At 41.4% G+C, this 20,554-nt stretch overlaps 1 protein-coding gene across 1 annotated transcript in view; it reads left to right on the plus strand.

Moving 5' to 3' along the window:
- PLEKHB1 (pleckstrin homology domain containing B1) overlaps window positions 1–20,554 on the plus strand; it is a 542,187-nt gene that overhangs the window by 438,243 nt on the left and 83,390 nt on the right. The gene's annotated exons all lie outside the window — the stretch shown is intronic.

Raw genomic sequence — 20,554 nt, forward strand, 5'->3', positions numbered from 1 at the left:
CCCATGGGCAATGCAAAGGACAAAGCTTCATTTTTTTTTGCTAAAATAGAAGCTTATTCTTGTAGCACTTGAGTTGCTTATGCTATTTCATATAACACTTGTATTTCATATATAAAATAACTGTTTTATGCAACTATTAAAAACATTTATAAAATATTTTTTTTCTTAAATCGCAGGACATTTGCCATTTTTTATTTTTTTTTCTCAGGACACAACTGCTCAAAGAGGGACAGGTGGTAACCCTAGTTGTAATTAGTTTCAGTCTACTGTCAGAGCTGCATAATGTGCTTTGCCAGTGTACGCTTTTGTACCATAAAGGCTGAAACTGCTCAGAGCTTTTGGCATTGATAACATTTACATCAAGGAAAGAAAAATACTGAAAAGGTGAAGACATTTTGACATTTATTGGAAGGTATGAAAAATATTGCATTCCAAATGGCTTCTTGTATATTTGAGTCTTCACCTAGTTTTATAAAGCATCTGTTTATTAACAGTAAAAGTCAATCAATTTTTTCTTATATGTATTGGTGCTTTCTACTAATTCTGCATCCCTTGCATACATAGAAGACTTAATTTCCTAACTTTAAAGTTTTACTATCCTAATTTCAAATTCTAAGCAATAATCTCCTGTTGTGCAGATTCAGGTGTTGCTTTTAGGTCAGAGGTCATCACTTCTTGTCCTCAACAGTTGTAACTCTCCCTGGGCTTTACTTCTCCATCTCTCTTTTGGCTATGCCATTGGTCACCCCTCCTCCTTCCCTATTTTGTTAATTCTGCCATGTTAATCATTATAACCTTAGGCCTTCAAGTATACTTGAACCTCTGCTCTAACGGAAACATAGAAACTGTCCACAGGTATGCAAAACTTGGCCCAAGTATATCCATGTTTCCAACAAGCTGCAATTCCTTTTCAATATCCAACTTCTGGCATTCCATTAATGTTGCTTTATATCTGCCTCGTTCACTCTAGTATTCAGACTTTTTTTAGTTCAAAGTTTCCTTAGGAAAACTCTTCTTAGCATCCACATCCTCTTTGTGTAACAGTACTTGGTAACATCAGTCCTGAGCGTCATTCTTTATTATGCATTTGCCACACCTCATTCTTCAATATATTTTTCTTCTGAAAATACTGTCCTTTGTGTTAACATTAACTTCTTTAAGACACTAAGTCTTCAAGTGTAGACATTTAATAACTTGTATTACTCTTCTCTGCACCACCTCTATTTTACCTACATCCTTGAAGAAGAAGTTGTAAGATCTGTCTGCATTACATTCATGTGGTCTCATCAACTACCATATCTGCTCAAAGCTAGAGAATAACTTTGTATTTTTTTACCTTATGGTGAGGTTTCCACTGATGCATGTTAAGATGCCTAATGTTTTGTTTACAGCTTTTTCATATAAATTACTTACTTTTACCTCATCTAATATAAGCATACCCAGATTAATTTCCAATTTATTTGATATCCGTAACTCTTGTCTAGCATGTCATCTCTTCATAGGTTTCCTGTTACTTAACAGTATTATCTTGTATTTCCTTGCTTGAGAGCTAACTTCCCACACATTTGATGGTTCCTTTAAACTAGGAAAGTCTGTTATTTTCCAGCCTCTACCAATGCAATACTTACATTTTTGCAGATCTTTGAATTATCTGAAAAGAAGCATTCCTTAAATTTTTGCAGATCTTTGAATTATCTGAAAAGAAACAGTTTTCTCCCTCCAGCCCCTCTGTCACTGATATAGTAGACCTTAAAGAGGACTGGGTCTAGAATAGAACCCTATAGTGCATCACTTTTAACTTCTCTTTGTGACCGTGAATTACATTTACTACTACCGTCTGCCCTCTGTTGTCCAGACATTTTTCCCATGATACCTCCCTATGATCCAGTCCAAAGTTTTGAAACTTACATATTTATTTTATGCGGGATTGTGACAAAAGGTTTTTTTTTAATCTAGGGAGATCAGTGTGTCAGTTAAAGAAATGAGTTAGGAATGTTTGACAGATGACCTTTATGCAATCAGTGCATATTGTCTTCGGACCTGTGCCTGATTACCTCACTGGTCATGGCTTACTCTTGCACATACATGCCTTCCTTCACTGTGATGTGCTTCCTGTTACACTACACCATTAACACTACATCTTCTCTTCATCACTCAGACCACCCAAGTACTTGTTACTGCAAATTTCCCAGCATTCCTTAATTCTAAAGTAGCAGTACTTGGTACTGCTAGAGTTCACTCTCCTTTCCAATACCCTGTTCACTGTATCCTTTCAACATAGATAATAGATCAGTATAACTCTGTACATCAAGTAGCTTATTTAAAGGGAGAAAAAAGTGATACAAATATGGGTGCCATGGTGCCCAAACTATTCAATCAGAGTTAGAAATAGGAATATCAAAATTAATTTTCCTGTAAATGTATAATGCCACCAAAAAGCTATTAAATTATGTGTGCAATTTTCTTGTCATTTGGAAATCCCATATGGTTCTTAGCACTCGTGTAAGCAGTTTGATGACCCTGCAAATGCTTCTATTTCATTATAATCTATATTTTCCTTTTTTACATTATGTACTTCCTTTTATTGTAAAATTTCTACCACAAAGGTCAGTAGATCTGTCCTTAGCCCACTGCAAAATTATTAAAGTTCAAAACTTGAGACTTAACATTAATTTCAATACTTACGATATGTACACAACAGTGTCTATACTATTATTCAAAACCATGTTGAATTTATTTTTATATAAGAAACATTTCTAGTTATTATAATAAAAAACAGCTGTACAAATGAATGAAATCAGTCCACTAAAATGGACATTGTAAAGTCAAAGGTATTGCCAAGCAATTGTATTTAATCTTTAATTTATTATGTTGCTTAGAAAGCCAAAACACTGCATGATAAAAGCATAAAACAAGCAAACTAGGCCATGATACATTACAATGTAGCAAAACCGCCAAAAAAAGAGTGATGTAAACAAAGCTATTACTACAGCAGCTCTCTATTATGATTTAACTAAGCTCGTCTTTTAAGATGGTACTTTTAAGACCTTTGGAAAAAGCACTGTTTAGCCCTCTCAAATCAAGGATGGTAGCTGATTTCATAACTGCTGCTAGGAAGTTAAATGAATGCCCATTACAGATCTCCAGTTTAATTCTAGGAAAATGCAGGAAAACCTGAGTTCCCTGGGATGAATATAGGGTGGCAAGAGCTCTTGAAGCAAGGCAGGACTGTGACAGTGTAAGGTACATTAGGTTAGAACCATGATCTTAAAAACTGACCTCACCACACCAGACAGCCAGTGAAGATCATGTTGTACAGGGGTTCAAAACAGCAAGCAGTCAGGGGAACATAATTCAGTATGGGGTTCAATACAACAGGCAACCAGTCAAGATTACATAGCATAGGGTTCACCATAACATGCAGCCAGTGAAGATTATGCAGAACAAGGGTTCAACACAACAGGTAGCCAGTAAAGATCATGCCGCACAGAGGTTCACCACACCTGGCAGTCAAGGAAAATAATGCAGTATGGGTTTTACTACTGCAAGTGGCCAAGGCAGATAATGCAGCATGGGGATTCACCACAACAGACAACCAGTAAAGTTCAAGCAGCACAGGGGTTCACCATAACAGGCAGACAGTAAAGATCATGCAACACAGAGGTTCACCACAGCAGGCAGTCAGAGAAAATAATGCAGTATGGGGTTCACTACAGCAGGAGACTAAGAAAGATAAGATAAGCATGGGGGGTCACCACAACAGACAACCAGCAAAGATCAAGTAGCATGAGGGTTTGCCATATCAGGCAGCCGGTGAAGATCATGCAGCTCAAGGTTTCACCATAACAGGCAGTCATTGAAGATTATGCAGCAAAGGGGTTCACAAAAACAGGGAGCCAGTGAAGATTATGTAGCAAAGGGGTTCACAACAACAGACAGCCAGTAAAGATTATGCAGCACAGGGGTTCACAATGACAGGCAGACAGTGAATATTATGCAGCACAGGGGTTCACAACTACAGGTTGCCAATAAAGATCATGCACATGGGGTTCACCATAACAGGTAGCCAGTAAAGATCACACATCTCAGGGGTTCACCATAACAGGCAGCTAGTAAAGATCATTCTGCACAAGGGTTCACCATGCCCAGCAGTCAGGGAAAATAGTGCATTATGGGGTTCACTACTGCAGGTGGCCAAGGAAGATAATGCAGCATGGGGGTTCACCACAACAGACAACCAGTAAAGATAACATAGCATAATTTGTTCACCATAACTGGCAACCAGTGAAGATCATGTCGCACAGGGGTTCACCATAATAGAAAGTCAGTGAAGATCATGTTGCACAGGGGTTCACTATAACAGGAAGTCAGTGAAGACCATGTCGCACAGGGGTTCACCATAACAGGAAGTAAGTGAAGATCATGTCGCACAGGGGTTCACCATAACAGGAAGTCAGTGAAAATCATGCCACAGAGGGTTTCATCACAGCAGGTAGTCAGTTAAAGTCATGCAGCATGGAGGTTCACCACAACAGGCAGACATTGAAGATCATGCAGATACTGGGAGGGGATACAGGAAGCTGCAGTCAGCTCTGTGGCTGCAGAACAATGCACCATTAGCAAATCTGCAAGATCATCTTTAGTGACCATGAAATAAAGTGCATTGCGGTTATCCAGATGTGAAAATACAGGGTGTGTATCATAGTAGTAAGGTTTGAGTCTGGTATTAAGTGCCTAATCTAGGGGATAATTTTTAAATGATAGTAGTATGATTTGACAACTAAAGATTCATGGACCTTAAGTGTCAATGAGTTGTCAAGCAGCATCTCCAGATTTCACACATACTGACCATGATTTTCAATCTATTCTCACAAAAAAGATGAGAGGCAACAGGAGTGGGACCTGAGAGGGGCATGCAGTGGAATGTACAAGCATTGCCATGGTCTTTGAATAACTGAGTATTAAGTGACATGAACTCATGCCAGACTGTAGTAATATATGACACATGCTTTTAAAAAATGGAGAGGTGTAGCTGAATATCTTCAACATGACAAAGGCAATAAATACCACTACCTTGAATGATATCTGGTTCTGTTAACATATACACAGTGAATAATAACAATGGAACCAAGACTAGCCCTGTGGCATTCCACACATAAACATCAGGAGGTAGCTACCAGAAAATTAACATGTGAAACAGTCCACTAATTCTGACCCAGCAGGTAAAAGGTGAACCACATGTGAGCTGTGGAGTTCAGAGCGCATTGGTTAAACTGGTAGCCCATCAGGATGGCGTGATCTGTTGCATAAAATGCAGCTGAGAGATCCAGGATGACCTTAAACACTTTAGGGTAGGCAGTCTCAGTACTGCCCTATGCTATGACACCATAGATATAAGATAAGAAAACAGCTGACATAATCCACCTCCTTAGCAACCTTATCAGAAAAAGGAAGGTTATAGACTGGGCAAAAATTAGCCAGACTATATAGATCTAAAGAAGACTTTCTGAGGACAGACAAAACAACATTTTCTTTAAGATTAGATACAAAGACTGCTGTCCTCAGAAAAATCACAGTTTGTTTTATTACAGACCTAAGTAGTCAAGACACAATTTAGCCACCCTGGATAGTCCAGGATTCAATCCTTAATGAGGTCCATGATGACACTAGATTGCATATCCGGCCGTATGCTGTATGATATTTCTTATTTTCATAAATGCCACCCAAGACTAGGCACGTAGTTGCAGAATACATATAGGTTCATAGGTGTATACTAGGCTAATGGACATGGAGCCTTTACAATCCTAGCCCAGAGAAGTGCCCTGGCATCATGCCACCCGTTAGTTCCCAGTACCTCTATCAACTACAGCCACTGAAGTGATCCCTGGGGGTGAACCTTCTATTACCCATACACTCATCAAGATTTCTCTTGAAGAGGGACATCGAGGTGCTCTGCTTGACATGTATGAGAAGTCTATTCCAGAGCATGGGCAGTCTCTGGGTGAGGAACCTGTCCTTCCAGCATGTTCTGTTGATTGTGGTAATGAGGTTGAGGTCTCTGGAGCATGTGGTGTGGAGGGATTGGGATTTCTTTAGATGTAGCATTTCTAACAGAGCTGGGTCAGACATGGCTTTGTAATCAAGCAAAGATCGCCTCTAAGTAGGTGATATGAGACAGAGAATAGCTGGACTCTTTTGAGTCTGTCCATGTAGGACATGTGTTTAATGCCTATGATCCTCTTCGTGAAGTACTTCTGTGGCCTCTCCAGCTGTTGCAAGTGTCTAGGGAGGTACATGCCAAATGAGGCATTATACTCTATGATTAGTCTAATGAGGGAATAGTAGAAAGAAATGATGATCTCGTTCTTCCTGGATGCATAACTCTTGGTAATGAGATGTGCCACATAGAAGGACTTTCTGACCACAGTGGCAATGTGGTGGTTGAAGGAGAGGTTGCTGTCAACCTGCAGCCCCAGATATCTTATAACGCCTTCAGTGTTCAGTGGGCTCCCATCAATGTGGTAATTAGTGGGAACTGAGTTTTTACCAAAGGGGATGACTACACATTTTTTGGCATTAAACTTAAGGTCATGGTTTCAACACCAGTCATTGGTCTCAGTGAGGCCTTTCTGTAGGATATCTGCATCATTTGGGGAGTTAATAATGGCTCCCAGCTTGCAGTTATCTGCAAACTTGGTCAGCCAGAGTCCCTTTGTGTTGGCCTGGACTTCTGAGAAGTAGATGCCGAACAGGACAGGACCCAGGACCGATCCCTGTGGGACTCCACTTGTGACTGGTCGGCAGTCTGACTTGGAGTTCACTACTTTCACACTGTGTGTTCTATCTGTGAGCCAATTTGCAATCCACCTAGTGATGTAGGGATTGATGCCTAGTTTGGTAAGTTTATCAATAATTCCCCGAGTGAGGAATGGTATCAAAGGCCTTGGCCAGAATGAGGTAGGCTGCATGCACTGCCTTACCTTCATCCACAGCCCTGGTGACTGACTCAAAGAAATCAATCAGGTTGAGCACGCATGATCTCCCTTTCACAAAGCCAAACTGCATGGGGTCTAGAGTTTGGAGATTTCGTATATCTTTGTTAATCAGGTCCATGATGATGTGCTCCATAGCTTTACATATCAGACTCATCAGACTAATGGGGCAATAATTCCCAGGGTCTGTAGTTGCTCCACCTTTATGGTGAGGGATGACTGTAGCAGTGCGCCATTCAGTAAGGACAAAGCCTGAGGTGAGGCTGTGACTGAACAGGGCACATAGATGCGGTGCCAGTTCTCTTTGTAGTTCATGTAGAACACAGCCAGGGATATTATCGGGTCCCATGGAAGCTGTATTCTTGGCCTTGGACAATGCAGCTTTAACCTGTGCTGCAGTAATGCTGAGTGCCTGGCATTCTTCCGGTATTGTGATTGGTCCTTTAGGGGAGAGAGGGGTAAAGTTGGCACTGAATCTTTCAGCCAGTTTGTTAGCAATATCTGTTGGCTCAGTATAGGAGGTACCATTGTGCAGTAACTCAGGGAAAATCTGGATATTGCAGTGGAGGTTCTTGATATAACTATAGAATCTTTGTGATTGTTTTTAGTGTCTGATGCAATTCTGCCTTCATATCTGGCTTTAGAGGATTTGATGAGGGATCTCAACTTTTTGTTGAGGCTAATAAGGGAGTTTTTCCAGTCTTGGGACTTCACCTTTTTCTGCAACAGTTTCTTCCTTCTGTTGTAGAGTTTATTAAGGGCAGGGGATCACCAGATTGGCTTCCTTTTTTTTGGAAGAGAGCATCTTGGTTCTGTTAGGTATGGCTAGTTCCATGCATTTATGTACATGTTCGTACAGTGCATTGTTGTATGATTCGGCAGTCATGCAGCTATTTTCCATTGGTATGGGTGCTGTGAAGTTATCCACCTCTGTTTTTTGGAGCCCAAAGTCACCTTTGGAGAAGTTTTTCAAGGTGGTAACCTTTGCGGGGGGTGTGGGTGAGATGTGGATTTCCATGGTGATTAGTTTATCGTCAGATCTGACCAGGGATGGATTGACTACTGTTGTAGTGCAACGGTCACCCATGTTAGTGATAACCAGGTCAAGGATGTTGCTTCTTCTAGTGGGAGGTCAGAATGAGCTGGTCCAGGGCATTGGATTTGATGAATTCCAGGAAGTGTTGGGCCAGTGTATTGGTGCTTGAGTACTTTTCCCAGTTGATGGAGGGGTAGTTGAAGTCTCCAAGTATGAAAGTGTTGGGCTGGACCTTGATAGATTCCAGGGTGCTTAGGAATGTGGAGAGAGAGTCTAGAGATGTGGTGGGGACCTATAGCAGGCTATGACCTGGATCACCATCTTACCCAATGTTAGTTGTACCTCCCTCCAAGCCTTCCTCACACTGGAAAATGTAGACATCTGTGAAGTTTCCCATATAAAACAAAAGAGTACTCCCAAACAAAATTCTGCGTGAGGTCTTGAATAGCACAAATAAGGAAGGATGGGTGATAGATACAATTCTTAAATCTAAGGTGAAAAACAGGTAAGAAACAATAAATAAAGTTGGACAGCATTTCTTACAGGGAAGCCAAAAAGACTGTATAACAATGCAAGTGGAAAACATGGTAGGAGACACATGGTAAATGAAAGTAATAAAAACATGGGAAAATTGATGGAGGGATAAAGCGTAGAGGAGGAAAAACGCAGTAGGAAGAGAATGTAGTTTTTGTTTCATTCTGTACCATACGAGGAATTCTGCCTGTATATGCTTTGGACTTCATTATAATCAGCTTCAAGTTCAGTTTTTGGAAGTGTGCAGAAATCTAAGAGAAGCACTGCCAAGGACTCACACAGACTTTAAAGTGGCTTATCACTAAGTTTTGCTTTCACTGATTTCAATACAATCGCTACTGTGTGTGTCAGTTGTACTGCCTTACAGGTGTAAAGGCCACAGTCAGGGTAATTCTTTTTTTCCTGGAAAGAAACAGGAACATTAACCACATCAGTTATGGCTTGTGCAGAAGCAAAACATCTAGCAAATTAGTAAAAAAAGAAAGAAGTATCAGTGAATCAGAGCATAAGCTGATAAGCATATAAGGCTGACTTTCAAAAACTATCTTGCAGGCAATATAATATATATTGTACTACCTCCAGTCGCTAAGAGTAGAGCTACATACTGTGCTTCCCCTTGTCATATGCTACATATTTTTAAATTAGTACCTCAGTTTCTGTGCCCTACCTTTACATTTGATATAGCTGTATCTTATTATGTCTTGCTTACCTTTTGCCAAATCATAATTTTCTGAAGTCTGTCTACCTGAACCCCATTCCTTGAATATGCAAGTTTTGGAAAGGGTTTTACATTGTTTGGATGCACTTTGATATCATGTTTGTATAAAACATTGTTCACCTTTTCAGGGTCTTTATCTTTTTCCCATGACTGTTCAACTGTGGAGGTAGAACATATAAGTAAGGGGTGCAGAGAGAGACTGGCCTCCATGCAAAACAAACAGTCACCACCAGTTTTGGTGCATGTATCGTTCAATGTGTTTGATTCATTCCATTTGCTGTTAGGTACTTAGGAGCTGAGTTCTCTTAGCAATGCCATATTTTTTATATGTATTTGTTGGATAGCAAAGCATTTTTAATGATACCCTCTCTGGCAATAGACTCACTTTGCCATCTTTCTAAAAAAATGTTCACTTAACTCCAAACTGAACCAGTATCACCTAACTCTATGGTACTCAGTAAAGGCTCAGGAAAGGAAACAGTCTAGAGAGACTACACCTATAAGAATTACTGAAATATCCTAAATCTTCTGGATAAAGGTTTTTCTTGTGACTCCTTTTTTCATGAATTTGTCTAAAGCATTTGGTAACATTTTATTTCAGAATCACAAAATTTTTGATGCTCTTCATATTGATCATTGATGTAGTAACCTTAGCTGTATGGGTTGTATCTTACCAAGTATATATAAGGTGGCCAGCTTGCAAAGCTTCAGGTCACCTTCCACATGACCTTCCACATGCCCAAACTGTCAAGCAGTTTGAGCTGAGCTTACTAAAAGAAAAGTCTGGGTGCAAAGCCCTTCAGAGCTTTACTGCCACTGAAAAGTATTCTTATCTGAGGCTTTTGAGGATCGATGGTTGGCTTGTGCTTTCTTTAGCTGGGCAGGTAAGTTCTCTTTGGGGAAAAAACAAAAAAACCTTCCATTTTCTTATGTTTTACTGATGTATTACTTTTCTCTTCAGGGAAGTTATTTTAAAGCTAGGAGTGTTGTGTTTTAACAGATTGTCTTGAGACTAAAAAATACTTTTAAAGAGCATTCATTTCTGTTAGTTTAAAAGTAGTGTTATCTAAATGTTAATGTATTTTATGGTGAGAAATTGTGTTTATTTTACCATCATGTGACTGTCTGGCATAGTGTTTGGAAGTGCTTTTTACAGTGTTTTTTCTATAAAAAAATAACTTTTGTGAACTTGTAGTTTCACTGACATTGTTGCTTGTTTTTTCTCAGGATAGAGGTACCATTTCTAGCTTAACCATGGAACAGATTGACACTTCTATGGTTGGTCCTTCTTCCAGCCACAAAAAGAAAAAGTTAAGCAAATGACCTTGCCTACTCAAGCAGGCTAACAATATGCCTCAGCCATAGGTGGGTGACCCTGCTGTAGCCATTTGTTGTACCTCAGACCACTCATCTTTTACCCAGGGTCACTCTGGTGTAGCATCTACAGCCACTATAGACCAGAGGTTAGCCATGTCCTCTGTGTCTGTTGGGGGTCCAGTCTTTGGACAAAGGAAAACTACTCTTGCCAGTCCTGTAAGAGAGAATGAGGAAGGTTTCCCTGTAGTATCAGAATGCTGTGCCCACCCCGAGGAAGCAGTGACTGCCATTAATATCAAGGTTGGCCCTATTTTACCTGCCAAAAAGAAATAGAAAACCAAGAATGTATCTACTCCTCCTCAAATTTCTTTGGATAAGAGTAGCTTACAGAGACTGGATTAGGGTTTCAGTCAGGCTACTGATCTTTCTTGTGGAGTAGTTTCCAGAAAAAGAAAGAAGGATGCTTCCTTTCCTGAAGAGATTTAAGATCCTGAATCTGAAGCTGAAGATGTGGGGACAGATTCAGGGTTTTGTCTTAAGATTTCTTATTAAGACACAGAGGAGAATTCACTTTCTGATTCTCCCTGTGAAGGTTTCTCTTTCTCTGAAACTATTGCTAGAATGTCCCAGTGTTTTCAGTGGGTGAACACTGAGGTCTCAGTCCCTCAAAAAATACTATGAGATGTTACAGAAAGATTTTCCAGAACCTTCACCCATTCCTCCTGTCCTGTCTACTTTAGAGGATGTGTGTCCTACTGCCTGCAATTTCCTGATAGTCAGCCAGCTGTCCCTAAAATGGCAGATAGGATGCATAAAGCTTCTCCATTGTGTACATTTTTTATACATTACTCCCAAACTTGACCAGGAAGCTATAGCCTTAGTTGACTGTTTTGCTGCTAAGCACCTAGTCAGTTCCTGTCCTACTCTTTCTAATAAGGATGGAACATTTATTAATAGGCATGGGAAAAAGTGTATACATTTGCAACTTTGAATTTAAGAATTTTAAATTGTCAGGCTCATATGTTAAAGTTATTCTGACATATAGTGAAATTATGAGGAACATGCTACCAGCAGTTTCTTCTTGTGAAGAAAAATCTGCTTTAAAAAACTTAGTTTCTTCTATTGTACAGGTCACTACTCCTTGTCTGCACTGTGTGTGTATGGCTGGGTTGAAACTTCTACCAGGGCTGTGAACACTGGTATGGCTTTAAGGAGCTTTGCTTGGCTGCATTCTCAGACCCCCCCCTCCCCCGATGATGTTAAAAATTAGATTTTAAATTCTCCCCTGAATAGAGATTTACTGTTTGGCTCCTCTGCTGCAGAGCTGATAGGTACAGGGAATGAAAGGGGGAGATGATCCAAGGAATCTCTAAGATTTGTCAACCCTTCTTTTTAAAATTGTCCAAGGTTTTTTTTCTCCTCATCCAATTTTGGCAAAAACAGAATAAGCAGTCACAACATAATTCAGATAAACAGATGCTTTATAAAAAGTGGCAAGGATGTTCCAAAAAGAAGTCTCAAACCTCCTAAGACATTCCAACAAGCCTGAATGACTGTTCAAGAGACCTTGTGACCCCCTCCCAACCTGGCCCTTTTTCTCTTCCAGAAAGTCTGAATCTACATTTCTCTATTTGGCAACAGATCGTTTCAGACAAATGAGTTCTGAAAATCATTCATCAGGGTTACATATGGCAGTGAGAGGAAATTCTTCTCTTCCGGGGGGGTGGAGGTGGGGGGTGTCATTCCTCATCTTGCAGATCAGGCTGTTTTGTTTCCACCTGCTCTTCAACACATGCTGTCCCAAGGAGTGATAGAACCATTTCATCCCTCCCAGGTGAGGAAGGGGTTTTATTCAAGGATGTTCCTAGTCCCAAAGAAAGAAAATGCTTGAAGATCAATTCTGGATCTTTTGTTCCTAAACCTATCTGTGATGGCGACCAAATTCAAAATGATGTCACTTCACAACCTGTTGCTTCTTCTTCCTCTTTCACATTTCTTGGTAACACCAGACTTAAAAGATGCTTATCATTACATTCCTATTAATCCAGACTTCAGGTCTTTCGTATGGCTTTGCATGTCTGGATCACATTATCAGTTCTCAGCCTTACCCTTGCATTGTCCACTGCATCAAGAGTGTCCACAAAGTGCCTCCAGTTATAACTCATTGCAGGCTACAGGGTATCCACATTTTTCTGTATTTAGATGACTTACTTATCTTTGCAGAGTCTTTTTCAAAATGTCAGGACTCTGTCTCTTGGGTGAGAGATCTCTTGCACAAGCTGGGATTCCAAGAGAACATTCAAAAGTCTTTCTTGATTCCCTTACACTGGATTGTGTTCCTGGGATGTCAACTAGACACCTCAGTTCAAAAAGATTTTCTTCAACAGAAAACCTGGGGATTTGGGGTCTCATGGTATCTATGATTCTCACAATATCCCTGGCAAGACACCACATGAAAAAGATACAGTGGTATCCAAAATCTCTCTGGTCTCAGCATCAACACCCTTTAACTTTTCAGATCCCAGAACTGGGGTTTGTCAGAACAGAAATCTGTTGGTGGATACAACAGCTATGCTTAAATAAAGGTATCCCCTTCTCCCTCCATGCTCCAGAGTAGTCATTCACAACATATGCTTGAGACCGTGCTTGGGCAGCTGTTTCAGGATTGATAAAAGTGCAGGGGGCATGAGACACGGGTCTATATTATAACCTCAAAGATATACAATCACGAATACCCATTAATCGACACATAATTATCGAACAGCCTCTTCACAGAACATCCACATCATCGATTTCTTTCCAAGGGAAAGAAATTGGTAGTCCAACAACCCACGACACAATATAACAAACACTATTAACTGGGGGGCTATGTGGGGGGGGCTGTGCCCCCCACACCCCCTAACTAAATATACTAACTCCAAGATCGCACTACAGTGGGGTAAAAGGGAAGATTTAAAATAACGGCCAACCAATTTCTTTCTTTCCCTTGGAAAGAAACTGATGATGTGGCCATTCGCTCAAGAGGACGTTCGACACTTATGTGTCGATTAAAAAGTACTCATGATTTTGTACCTTCGAATATATAATATAGACCCATGAGACAACAAGGGCAGATGCAAGCATATAAATATCAAGGAGATGCTTGCACTGATCAAGGCATTAAATTCTCTGAACCATCTTTGCTCCACAAGAACATTTCAAGTAGTACATCAACAAGCTAGAGGGAACCCAGGTCATACCCCCTTTGTAGACTATTCATGTTGGATTGGGAAATAGCTTCACAGCACAATCTCACTCTACAGGCATCCTACATCCCATCAGAGCAAAACTTTGTGGCAGACAAACTGAGTAGGACCAGGGCAGACCCTCACAGATGGAAAGTATATCCAAGTGTCTTTCAAGATTTGATCCATCTGTGGGGAGCTCCTCAAGCAGATCTCTTTGCCTCCTCTCTGAATAAGCAACTGGCAGAAATTCTGTTCTAGGACTTCATGCAAGAAGGTCTGGAAGACAAAAGCCTTTTCTTATCTTTGGACAGGAATGTCCTGTATGTTCACTACCCTTTCCATGAATATCTAGGGTACTTCTGAAGATTCAGAAGGAATCTCCAAGATCATTGTGGTAACTGCCTTCTGGCCCAGGTAACTGTGTTTCTCCCTTCTTTTTAAAATGTCCAGGGGCAACTACCACAGACTTCCTCACAGAATGGATTTACACACACAAGAACAGGGTTGTTTGATGCACCCCAACATCAATCATTTTCAGTTGACTACCTGGATGACAGGGTCTTAATTCCTTTTAGGTACCTGTTTTCTGTGGACATAGCAACAGGTACTAATGGAGGCAAGAAATTCTGCTACTAGAAAATTATATATTAGCAAATGGAAAAGGTTTTCTAGTTGGTGCCAACAACATAACCAGCACCCATTAAGGGCTAGTTGTTCTCTGGATTTACAATATTTGTGTGTGTTAGTAACCTATGACCTTTCTTATCCCTCTAGCAAGGTTCATTGATCAGCCATTTCTGCATGTCTGCCCATGGATCCTCCTCTTTCAAGGCAGTTGCATGTCAAAATGTTCTTTAAAGGGGTTTTGCATAAGAGGCCTGCAAGTAAACTAGTGGCCTCCCTTAGGATCATTATTTTCTATAAGAAAAACTAACACTTGCTCCATTTGAACCAGCTAATCTGCCTGACTTGAGGTTCTTAAGATGGATGGAAAACAGTTTTATTGATTAGTCTTACCTGTGCATGAAGGGGATCCAAGTTACGAGCTCTTATGGTAGTCAACCCTACCTCATTTTCTACAAGGATAGAATTTCTTTGAGAACAAATCCTTCTTTTATGCCTAAAGTGGTGTCCAAGTTTACTTTAAGCCAAACTATCCATCTCTCTGTTTTCTTTCCTGAACCTAAAAATGAGGGAGAAAGGATACTCCATACATTGGATGTCCACAGACAACTTGGGTACTATCTTGACAGAACTAAATCTTTCAGATCATTGGATCAATTGTTCATTTTTTGTCAAGGTAAGATGAAGGGACAACCGGTGTCAAAACAGACTATTTCCAGATTGTTGTCTAAGGCTATTACCTTTTGTTGCACTCATCATGACAAATCTATTCCAGGCAGGATCAAGGCCCACTATACAAGGACCTTGGTTTCTCCTATGGCTTTTTGGAAAGGGTTGGATTTAGGAAGTATTCTAGAAGCTGCTACTTGGTCCACTGTACATACTTTTACAAAGCACTATAAGCTTGATTCCTTTTTTAGGTTTATATTAAGTTTTGCTAGGACCATTCTACAGGGGTTCCTGGACCCTTCCACTTCCCAAATATAGTTAGCTATGGTAATCTACCCATATAGCTAAGGCTACAGCAGCAGTAATCAATATGAAGAACATAGTACAGTTATGTAAGCTGAACTTACCATAACATTAGATGTTCATATGACCACTGCTGCAGTAGCCACTCCACCCCCTTGTTTTTTGTCGTGTTTTTTTATGCCAGGGTGTGGACATTTATCTTTGTTATTCCTAGTCTTGTCTTTTCAGGGCTCAGCCTCCCTCCGTCTGCTGGCAGGAAAGCTCTAAAGGGCTTTATGCCCAAACTTGTCTCTTATTTGAGCTGCTTGACAGTTTGGGCACGTGTAAGGTGCCCTGAAACTTTGGAGGCTGGTCGGCTGATATATCCTTGGTAAGATATAATCCATATAGCTAAGGCTACTGAAAAAGTGCTCATTTGAACATCTACTGCTATGGAGGTTCAATTTGCACAACTAATATCAAAGAATCAAATTTAACTCTTCCTTTTCCAAACACAAGCACTCTGTAAACAGTGAAGTTCCACAAAGGGCCCTGCTCTGATATTTAATGTTTTCAGTCAATGTTAACAGAATGTAGGAACATTTTGGTGAATGGGACCCACTTCAGAAACTCTACTGTTCTGTTTTTTTAATGAATTCTGCTAGATTCTTTGACCTATAGAAAGCACTGCGACTGGCCATAACTTCTTGTACTTGTGACTGCTGATATTGATGTCATTTTCAGTGTTGCATTATTTTATGTGTTCAAAATATGTACATCAAACTTCCCTTCAGATACTTACTCTTTGAGTTCCAGCTAATATATACAGTATAGCAGTAGCTAATAAAGCAGAAAGTTTAAGAACATTCTTGGTCATGGTATGAATTTACATAACCATCCATCCATCCATTCATTCACAACCACTTATCCCATTTTTGCACATTGAGTCAGGGTGTTACTTCAACAGTGACAATCATCTAGAGCCAAGGTTCACAGTGCATGGTGGCTAGCCCTGCTCAGTTCATAGGTTCATACTAGGCTATCTGCCCTGGGGCAATTATAAGCCTAGCCCGATTCTGTATGGCTTACGCCACCCCTTGATTTGAGTATACTGTGCCCTTTTTAAGGTTTAGTTTACTGTGCCTCTGTCTAATAGTGACACGGGAGTAATCCCTGGGACAAACCTATGATCCCCCATCCACCTATCGAGATTCTTCTTGAAGAGATTCAGTGAGGTGCTCTGCCTCACATGAACTGGAATTCTATTCCAGAGCGAAGGGAGCCTCTGGGTTATGAACCTGTCCCTCCAGCAAGTTCTATTTATTTCTGTGCTGAGGTTCAAGTCCCTCGAGCGTGTGGCTCTAAGGGATTTAGATTTACTGAGGTGGAGCATGTCCATTAATTCTGGATTTGACATAGCTTTGTATGTCAGGCATAGATCGCCTCGAAGTAGGCGGTATGCAACTGAGTAGAGCTGGATTTTTTTTTAACCGAGCAGCATATGGCATCTGTTTGAGACCCTTGATCCTCTTGGTGAGATACGTTTGGGGTCTCTCTAATTGCTGCAGGTGTCGGGTAAGGTACATCCCAAAAGGGGCATTGTATTCTATGATGGGCCTGATGAGGGATGAATAAAGGGGCACGATTACCTCTCTTGATCTAGATGTGAAACCCTTCGTGATGAGGTGGGCTATGTAGAAGGTCTTTCTAACCACTTTGGCAATGTGGTTTTCAAAGGAGAGATTGCTATCAACTTGGGTCCCCAGGTCCCTAATAACTTTCTCTGTACTTAATGGGTTTCCACCTATGTGGTAATTTGTGGGCACATTGTTTTGCCAAAGGGTATGACTATACATTTTTTGCCATTTAGCTTTAAACCATGGCACTGGCACCAGTTATCTGTCTCTGTGAGACCTTTTTGAAGGATGTTTGTGTCAGCTGGAGAGTCGATTATGGTGCCCAGTTTGCAGTCGTCTGCAAACTTGGTGAGCCATAGTCCTTCCACATTTGCCTGTACCTCGGAAAAGTATATACCGAACAAGAGTGGTCCCAGGACAGAACCCTGTGGGACACCACTTGTGACCGGTTTCAAGTCTGACATGGCTCCAGCAACTCTCACTCTGTGGGTTCTGTCTTTGAGCCAGTTTGCAACCCATCTTGTGACATAGGGGTTTATATTTAAGCTGGATAGCTTATCTATGATATCCGAGTGTGGTATTGTGTCAAATGCCTTTGCAAGGTCCAGATAGGCTGTGTGGACTACCTTCCCTTCATCTATGGCTTTGATTACTGTTTCGAAGAAGTCAACCAGGTTCAAAAGGCAGGATCTGCCCTTGACAAAGCCGAACTGGGTAGGATCTAGTGTCTGTAGGTCCCCAATGTCTTTGTTTATGAGCTCCATGATGATCCTCTCCATAGCCTTGCAGACTAAGCTAGTCAGGCTTATGGGGCGATAGTTTCCAGGGTCCATAGAGGCTCCACCTTTGTGGAGTGGGACCACTGTTGCTGTACGCCATTCTGTGGGCACATATCCTGTAGTGAGGCTGAGATTGTATAGCTGTTTTATTTGAGGGATTAGTTCCTCTTGGAGTTCATGTAGGACGCAACCTGGGACACCATCTGGTCCCATGGAAGCAGTGTTTTTGCTTTGGGGAGGGCAGCCTTCCCCTGAGCACCAGAGATGTTTGGGAGGCAGCCCCCTGCTGGGATGGTTACTTGCTCTTTTGGGGAGGGGTGGAGAAGTTTGCACTGAACCTGTCTGCCAGGATATTGGTGATGTCTGTGGGTTCAGTGTATTTTTTGTCGTTTAGAATCAACTCAGAACAAGTCTGGGAGTTGCAGCCCAAGTTCCTAACATAACTGAAAAAAGCCTTATGATTGTCTTTGGTGTCCTGTGCAATTTTTCTCTTAAAGCTGGCCTTGGAGGATTTTATGAGGGATTGTAATTTTTTGCTAGTACTGATCAGAGCTGCCTTCCCTATTAGGGATTTTGCTCTATCATGTAGTAGCTTCCTCCTTCTGTTGTACAGTTTATTTATGGCAGGGGTCCACCAGACTGGACACCTGCCTTTGGATGATTTGGTCTTAGTTTTGTTTGGGATAGCATGATCCATGCATTCCTGGGGATGTCAGTAGAATGCGTTTATATAGGATTCTGCAGTTTAGGCCGTAGTTTCCACTGGCCCTGGGGCCTTGAAGGATTCCACTTCAGTTTTGAGAAGTGAGAAGTTCGCTTTCGAGAAGTTTTTCACTGTGGTTTTCTGGGCTGGGGGTGGGGTCGGGATGTGGACATCCAGTGAAATTAATTTATGGTCTGATCTTACCAATGAGGGATATACTTCTGGTGTGGAGCATAGAGTCCCCATGTTGGTAATGATCAGGTCTAGTATGTTGTCCCCTCTTGTGGGAGTGGTGACTAGTTGTTCCATAGCATTTGAGTTTATAATTTCCAGGAACCTTTGGGCTAAGGTGCTGGGGCTTGAGTAGTGCTCCCAGTCAATGTTTGGGTAGTTGAAGTCACCCAATATAATGGTGTTCGGAGAGATCTTCATGTTCTCCAATGTTTTCAGGAAAGCCGAGTGGGATTCCTGACTTTGAGAGGGTGGTCTGTAGGATGCTATAAACTGAAAAGCAGTCTTGCCCACTGTTAGTTGCACATGGATGGTCTCCGATACTGCAATGCCACTAACCTGGAGGTGTGGATATCCTTGATAAATATGGAAACTCCCTCCTTTGTGGTTCGGTCCGGTTTTGGGGAAAAGCATGATATGAGGTATAGCCTGGTAGTGCTGTGGTGCTCTCTGGAGCCTTGAACCAGGTTTCTGTCACTGCACAGATATCGATGTTCTCCATACTGCGGAGTGCTTTGAGTGCATGCATCTTAAGGTTAAGACTTCTGGCGTTAAGCAGCATTACCCTTAGTTTCTTGTTCCTTGTGCTGTCTATGGGGGTGGGTTTGACTTTTGAGCCTTGCCTAAAAAGGCACTATGGGGTGGCAAGAGCCTTTGCCAATATCCAAAAGCCCAGTGGTGACAGGTGCAAGCCGTCCCTAGTGAAGCAACGTGGCTTGTCGAGCATGTCATCCCAGGCTGACAGACACTGGATCCCCTTTGAATGACACCAAAATTTTAGCCAGTTGTTAAAATCAATCATTTTGTCTTTGTACTGTGGCATCATTCTAGGTGAGGGTAAGATGCTGCTCAAGGTCAGGGTCATACCAGCCTGGGCTACATGATCAGAGAGCTCCTCTATGTCTCTTTTCATGTAGTCCAGGGAGGTACGTCTCAGGTCATTCACACCAGCATGTACAATGACTGAGTCATATTTGTATTTGCTTTGGAGTGACCTGAGTGCTTGCGTTATGTGGCGGATCCTAGCACCCGACAGGCAGCTCACTGTGACCTTCTCTTTATTCAGCCTGGTGAGCGGGACGCCAGTGTGTCTGACAATAGAGTCACCTATTACAAGAGTATCAGGTGTGTTATTCAGCCTTAAGGGCTGTGGCTGCTTGGCACACTGACTTTGTGGGCTATGTGCTGTGCGTGTTTTGTTTTGAGGTAGCGTTTGCTTGGATATCTGCTTTGGAGGTCTCTGTTGCTTAGGTAGATTTTTATTTAGAGCCTCCGAGTATGTTTTTGTGTATTTATGTGTTTGGTTCGCTGATGTGGTGGGACTATGTGATACTGGAATTGTGTTGTGTGAGGTTACCTTCTCCTCCTGATTGGTTACACCAGTTTTGAGATGAGAGAGCTCAGCCTTCAGTTTGGCTAAATAGTTGCATCTCTCACATATATTTGAACCTGTTTGGAGGAGGAGAGGGTTGTCCGTGTACATGAGACAGCTGTAACATTGCCTCAAAATTCCCAGATTCACCAGATGGACTGGAGAGGAAACCATTGACTGACCTTTGGACATGCTAGAGTAATATAGGGAAACTGAATTTAAGACGGACCAATAGAGGACAGGGTAATCGTAGAGAGTATAAGAGTAAGCAGTGCTTATGGTTTAATAGTGATAACTTGTAGGATTACTTAATTGGACCAGTGAAGGGCCTTAGAATGAGAATATGGTGTTTAAATTGAGAGATAGAGCAGTTCTAAGGGAAAAAGTGAAGAGCAGACTTTGTGGAGCCAGGAATAGTTTAAACCCAATTAGG

The sequence above is a fragment of the Protopterus annectens genome, chromosome 5.part0 (assembly GCF_019279795.1).
Source record: "Protopterus annectens isolate FY-2018-M chromosome 5.part0, PAN1.0, whole genome shotgun sequence".
NCBI lineage: Eukaryota > Metazoa > Chordata > Ceratodontiformes > Protopteridae > Protopterus > Protopterus annectens.